Genomic DNA, 6,835 nt, shown 5'->3' on the forward strand with positions numbered 1-6,835 from the left:
GGTAACAGATTTTTTACCTTTCCAGGTAAGAAGTGGTAGCACACACTGACTGTAGACAAAGGAGCTGAAGTTGTTCTGTCAGCCTGTGAGTTCCCAACGAAACTGGGACAAAATGGTGTCCTTCTTTGTCACAGTACTTCCATCAGTGGATCTTAACAGGGGCAAGTCTTTGTGCATGTCCGTTACCTCGGGCTGTCCTGAAGAAGTGACCAGTGAGCCCTCTCTACGTATGGGGGCAGTTGGGTGCCGCCTTGACAGTGAGAATGGCCGGGCAGTTGGGGTGGTAGCCCAGACAAATAGCCCACTAATCCTTCAAGAAAGTATCACTAAAAACATATACTTTAACAGTTCAGACCTAAATTGGAGCCTAAATTCAAACTATTTTATTATAGTCACTTTGCACCAGCCAGCTTTGTATTTAAGGCTTATAGCTCAATAACTTCGGAGGAAGTTTGATGACTAAAGATAAGAAGTGTTTTTACAATGTGCTATTTGCTTGAGGTGAAAGGTCTGTCATTGAGATACTTTCTTTAAACAAACAACATCTTTATTTTAAGGTAGATAAGAGTTCACATACAAAATTAAAATGGCACAAAAAGGTGTACAGTGAAATGTAGGTCTCCCTCTTACCCCTAGTTTCCAGCCTAGCCCCTAGATTTTTCTTGCATATCCTTTCAGAAATAGTCTATTCAAATATATGTAATCTTTTAAATATTTTCTTAAGAAATTGTAGTATACTATACATACTGTTCTGCTTCTTGCTTTCTCACTTACTGTTTCTTGCAGATTGTTTCATACTAATGTATATAGAATTGCATCATTTTTTTAAAGGGCTACATAATAGTCCATTGGCTGAATGAACCACAATTTAAAAAAAAAAAGTTTCTTTTCTTTTTTTAAACAGCTTTATTGAGGTAAATTCACAAACCATGAAATCCTCCTATTGTAAGTAAAAAAAATCGGTGATTTTTACTGAATTTATAGACCTATGCAACCATCCCCACATCTAGTTTTAGAATATTTCCATCACCCTCAAAAGTTTCCTTATGCTGATAATTTATTTTTAAATTATTTACTTACACTTTGTTTTTCCTTTTCAGTGATTCATTTTAACATTTCTTGGGGTTGTGATCCTTTATTTTATAACACTGGATAGAGCTTGGAATGGTGGAGATGCATCCAGAGAGCATTTCAAACCTCATGTAGTATTCATCATCTTTTAAAGAGTAGCCATTCTTTTCATCAAGGCCTGCTGTGAATTTGGAGAGTTAAGTGTAGGACATCCTGAACATTCTGCAGTGAGCTGCTTACTTTCCCTCCTTCTTTCTCTCTTCATACCATAGTAACCATAATAAACAACAAGAAGGTTGGAGAAGGTGGGCAAGCCCCAGTTCCCTCCTTCCAGAAGATCAGAAGGCCGCGGTAAACAGGAGCCAAGCTACAGTGCTACAGACCGTCCTAGAAGAAGTGTGCAGTAGGAGGAACTAACGTACATCTTTGGCCACACGCTTACCTTCATTTAGCAGTTCTAATCAGAGGCTGTCCAGAGAGTACGTGTGTGTCTCAGTCTACCCATTGCCTATGGCAAGCATCATCCCTACAGTGAAATAAATGGTGGCTGCATCACATGGACTACAATGTGGAAATATCATAGGAGGTCTGTTGCTGTGGTTTTACATTTCTCTGAATCGTCCCTCAATTCTACCCTCTACTCGCTTACTTCAGAAAATATTGGATATGAGACCTTTCCATAGTACTCTAGAATGGGAAATATCACACTGAAGTATACTGTGTAAATAAGCATTATTTTCTCTGATTCTCTTCTTCCAAAAGTTAGATAATATTATTTTGTTTTCCTCATGACTGTTTTTCTCCTTGGTTTTAAACTAAGAGTTATGTACCTTTCTGTTACTGTTATATACAGCCTCATTTATATTTTTATTTTCAATATCAATAAATTCTCCAATCAAAAAGTCAGTAGGCGGGTCCTGTTCTCTTCTATCTCCAACAGGGAAGAGAGGAGAGCAGATACAATGTATGATTGAAACAGGCTCAGAAGATGTAGAGCCCTAGAGGAGGAGGGAGGGAGATTTTGTGTCTTCCCCAATGTGCTGGCTCCCAGCATTTATGTCAGACATTCCCAGGCAGTTAAGGGCGAAAGTACATCCAGAGGAGAAAGTTACTTACCTGGTCATTCTTGGGGTGCTCCCAAAGAGGGTGTTCTCCCTCCTGCTGGGAAGGACCTCTGCGGAGAGAGGATGACCAGCCAGCCAGCACATCCATATGCTCCAGAAATTTAAACTCAGGGTAAGCAAGATCAGGAGAAATGCCAATGGGCCACTTGATACAGATCTCCTGGTAAGAGCTGCCGGTGTGGCTGGAGGCCTTTCAGTGCCTTTTGGTGAATTAATCTCCTGAGTTGAAGATCCTGGATGTCATTTCCTAAGGGGCTGGAGGTATGTGGTGTGAACTCTCTACAGACTTCTTGCTCCTGAAGGAGGTCAAACTCCAGTGCCAATAAATGGATGGGGATATGGAGAGCCAGAACAGGGTCTAGATTTCCCCTTCAGAGGGGACTTCCTCCAGAAGCCCTCCCTGGTCCATGGCCAGGCTGGGCTGGACCTGTGGCTCTGAGCAATCAAGGCTGAGATGCCCTGTGTATTAGTTTCTTATTGTTGCTGTGACAAATTAAAACTAACCTAGGGGTTTAAAACAACACAGATTTATTCTCTTACAGTCCTGGAGGTCAGAAGTTGGAAATCCATTTCACTGGGCTAAAGTCAGCAGGGCTAGTTCTTTCTGGATGCTCTGAGGGGAAAATCCATTTCCCTGCCTTTTTCATCTTCTAGTGGCTGCCTGCATTCATTGGCTTGTGCCCCTTCCTCCATCTTCAAGGTGCATCACCCTGGTCTCTGCTTCCATCATCACATTACCTTCTCTGATTCTGACTTCTGCTTCTTTCCTCTTCTAAAGAAGGGCCATTGTGATTATATCAGACACACTTGCGTAATCCAGGTTCTCTCCCTATCTCAAGATTCTCAATCACATCTGCAAAGTCCCTTTTGCTGTGTAACATAACATTCACAGCTTCCGGTGATTAGAACATGGACATATTTGGGAGGCCATTATTCAGCCTACTATACCCTGTGACCACACCATCCCAGGACTTTCCAAAGCAACCCATCCAGATCCCTCCTACACATTGCTGAGGCCTGGAGGGGCCTGGAGGAGCCTGAGGCAGCAGAGCTTTCCCTTAACTTATCTAAACAGTCCTCCACTAGGCTATTTTCAAACTTCTGCTATTATGAGCAATGAGGCAATGAATATCTTGGACATCATTTCTCCATATGTGAGTATATCCTTAAGATACAGGATTGGAAGTAGGATTGCTGGGTCAAAGGATATGTGTACTTTCAACCCATTTTCCTACACTCTTGCCAACATTATCAAATTTTTTGATATTTACCAATTTGATAGGTAAAAAATGGGATCTCAATATATATAAATTTTTTACTTTAAAAATTTTGAAATTATTTTGGCATAGTTTTAATGTTCATTTCTCTTATTATAAATGAGGTTGTACATCTTTTCAGAGGCTTAAAGAGCCATTTATATTTCTTGTGATTTATTGGTCCCTCATGCAAAACCCTGTATCTGAAGGCATAGATAATAGTGGCAATCAGGCAAAAAAGAGATGTCAAAGGATTTAAAAGAGAAGAAGAAGGAGAAGTTCCCACTGGAGGGTGATGATAGGGGTAGAGAAGCCAAAAGAGAGACGAGTCTGTGGGAATAAGACCCTGCTAACTGGCTGGGTTTCAAGAGCAAGAAAAGTCCCTTGGAGTTCAGAGCCCAATTTAGCAAGTCTGGGGTCCGGGAGAGATGACCATGGCAGAGTCCATCCTCAGGAACAAGGCCAGAGCCCACTTTTGTTAAACTTGGAGCCAAGGGCAGGCAGCAAAGGGGCGTTGATCCCAACATCCAACAATTCATGTCCAGGAACATGGGATAGGAGCTATTGACATATTGCCTCTGGTCATGTTTGATACTGGGACCCTGTCTTGGGCTGTGCTTGTAGGTGAGCAATGACTCTCACTGGAGGAAGGTGGACCCCTAGACATTCCCAGAGACTGCAGAGTGCCAGGAAGAACGCCAAATACTTGTCAGCAACGTGCCTATCCGTTAGGACCAGGCTTTGGCTTCTTTAGACCTGACAGATTTGCCCTGTGCAGGCATGTGTGAAGTGATATTTAGCCCTTGGCACCTTCTACTCACAAGGATTGAAACTGACATCTCAAGACTGAATCTAAGATGCCCCCAGAAGTATTTTGTTTGGTCAACACTGGTTATAAAGCCAAAAGTGGTAGTCAGACTGGGCAAGGAGGCAGAGCTAGTCTCCTAGGTCTGGTGTAGGCATCTCCTTGTCAGTGCCATCCCAGTGACCTGAAGAATCCATCAGGGCCCTTGTCTTCCTCCTTGCATAAAACGACCTCCTGCAAGGTTAGAGGAAAGGCTGCCCTGGTCCAGGCACCGCGGGTTGATTTGCCCTGGGAGTGGGTGGTGACGCAATCCTTGTGGCTGTGGAATGGGCGTGAACCTCCACAGCGCCTCCTGCTGGCTGCTGATCCCAGGACCCGCAGTAATGCTTTTCATTCATTATCCAATTCCTTTTTCTTTCTTTCTTTTCCTTTTCTTTAAAATACTTACAAGGTTTTCACAATAGTGAAGCCCACCTTCGTAGAAAAAAATGGTCCTCAAGCCCCACGTTCCTGTAGTCCTGTGGTAGCTGAAGTGATGACGATCTCTGGTGTGTTAGGGGGCGCCTCATGCTCTTTGGGCTGACTCATGGTTATGAGGATGTGTCTGTAACCTGCGCTGAACAGGTCAGAATTAAACGAGGCCCTATATGATTTACCTGCAACCCAGGCCTTATGAACTATATCTTGGAACTGGCTGTCCTGTAACCAGAGGCCCTATTGGATTTCTTTCAGTTCCTTTATCTTATAACTTCTTCTTCTTCTTCTTCTTTTTTTTTTTTCTTTCCAAGTATGGATCTTTAATGTACAAACATAAAGAAAGACAAACCAGAAAGCAGTTTTTACATTGAACTGGCAGACATGATTATATTCAGCTGTATTAGCAAACTCCATAACCCAGTATCAAGTCAAGACACCTCCTGTTAGAGTCTAACCTCCAAAGCTGAACTGTTCTACCTTATTTGTCTACAGCAGGATCAGAGAATTAAGCAAAGAAAATCGTCTCAGTTCCTCCCTTCTCCCTCTTCCTTCCTAGGCCCACAGGTCTGAGCAGGACGTGGAAGGCTTGCACTTGTGGCCAGAGGAGGTGGTAAGACTGGCTCTGGCAACGTCATGTAATGCTCAGGGCTCTGTGCCCACGGATGATTTTTAAGAGCCCCACTTGTATATATGTGAGTGGTGATTGGGCCCAGAGCAGATATTTTGGTCTGAACTGTGGGGTTTACAGTACATACAGGATGGGTTGAATGGTTCTAGGTCGGTGCACAACTGCTACCTCTTCAGTGAAATAAGGCATATCCTGCTACCCACAAATATCTTGAGGCAAGGAGTGATTACCAGACATGGAGACTCAAATCTGGGACTTTGCAAAAGTAGAATCTGGGGTGCTGAGGTTCCCCATTTTAGTGAAAGCCAAAGCTCTTAGAACAGAATACTAGAAAGTCTCCTATTAACTACTCTGGGGATAGCTAAGGTCATTTTGAGAAGAAAAGAAACATTAACCACCCTTCCCTTCAAGTTTTAGTTTCCAATTGGAATCAGAGTCCTGAAAACCCACAAACACTTTTTTTCAGGATTGTGCACCATTGTGGCAACCAGCCAAATGTGTTAGCGACAGGGAAGCTGAGGGTGATCTGCATGTGTGCTCACTGTGGGCAGCCTCATTCCATGAGCAGCACACCTCCCTCCAGGCTCAGAGTGTTCCTGCTCTGCAGTTCTGCTGAGGCAGGATCCATCTCTTCTCAGGACCAAGCACGTGGAGAGCAGAGAACAGATGATTCTGTCTTCCGAAGATAATGGTATGAAGTGACGCTTAATTGATAAGGTGTAAGCACAGCATTTGGAGACAACTCCTCCAGATGTTTTGTTACTGAATTCTTAAGAGCTTAGAGCCTTGAATGATTGAGAAATTCTAAAGAAATTTTTTTAAAGGAGGGTAGAAGGTATTAAAAACATCTTTACAGATGTTGACTGTGGCTCACTTTGTCCCAAGTTCATTTAAGAGCTCAAATGAATTCAAGACTTGAAGCAGAGACACACTAGACCTGTGTCAGGGGCAAAAACTTCTGGCACTAGCTCTTGGTGATGTCAATCATCAGCTCCTGGGTATGCTCTGGGAGATCCCCTGAGAAGAGTTGTGAGCAGCCTGAGAGGACGGACAATGGTGGGACCACCGTTTCCAGGTAGCAATACCATAGTGTCAAGAATTTGGCAACAGTCTTTCAACACACACCAGTGCAGCTCACACAGTTCTTTCCAATGTGAACATAAGAACCAATCTGAGCTGCACTGACCACACTGTCTTCCTCAATAAAGACATGGTCTCTGATAGGTAAAGGAAAGAATGCAATGCCTTCACTGAATTTCTTGAATGGTGGCCTTATGACACTATGACTTTTCACAACACAGTAGCGGCCAACTCTCACATATGCCAGATCCCCTTGGATAATAGTCATTCATCACAATGGTTTTGCCATTGAGAACAGTGCTCTCACTTCCACACAGCACTGTCAGCTAACTTTGTTCCTAGATGCCATCTCGATATTCTTGGACTTGTTGTAGAGCAGCTTGCCCAACTCCAT

General features: G+C 43.2%; 1 pseudogene; it reads right to left on the reverse strand.

The window, feature by feature from the left end:
* Positions 1-6,292: 6,292 nt before the first annotated feature.
* LOC119537517 lies at positions 6,293-6,835 on the reverse strand (annotated as a pseudogene).

This window comes from Choloepus didactylus, chromosome 6, assembly GCF_015220235.1.
Source record: "Choloepus didactylus isolate mChoDid1 chromosome 6, mChoDid1.pri, whole genome shotgun sequence".
Lineage (NCBI taxonomy): Eukaryota > Metazoa > Chordata > Mammalia > Pilosa > Megalonychidae > Choloepus > Choloepus didactylus.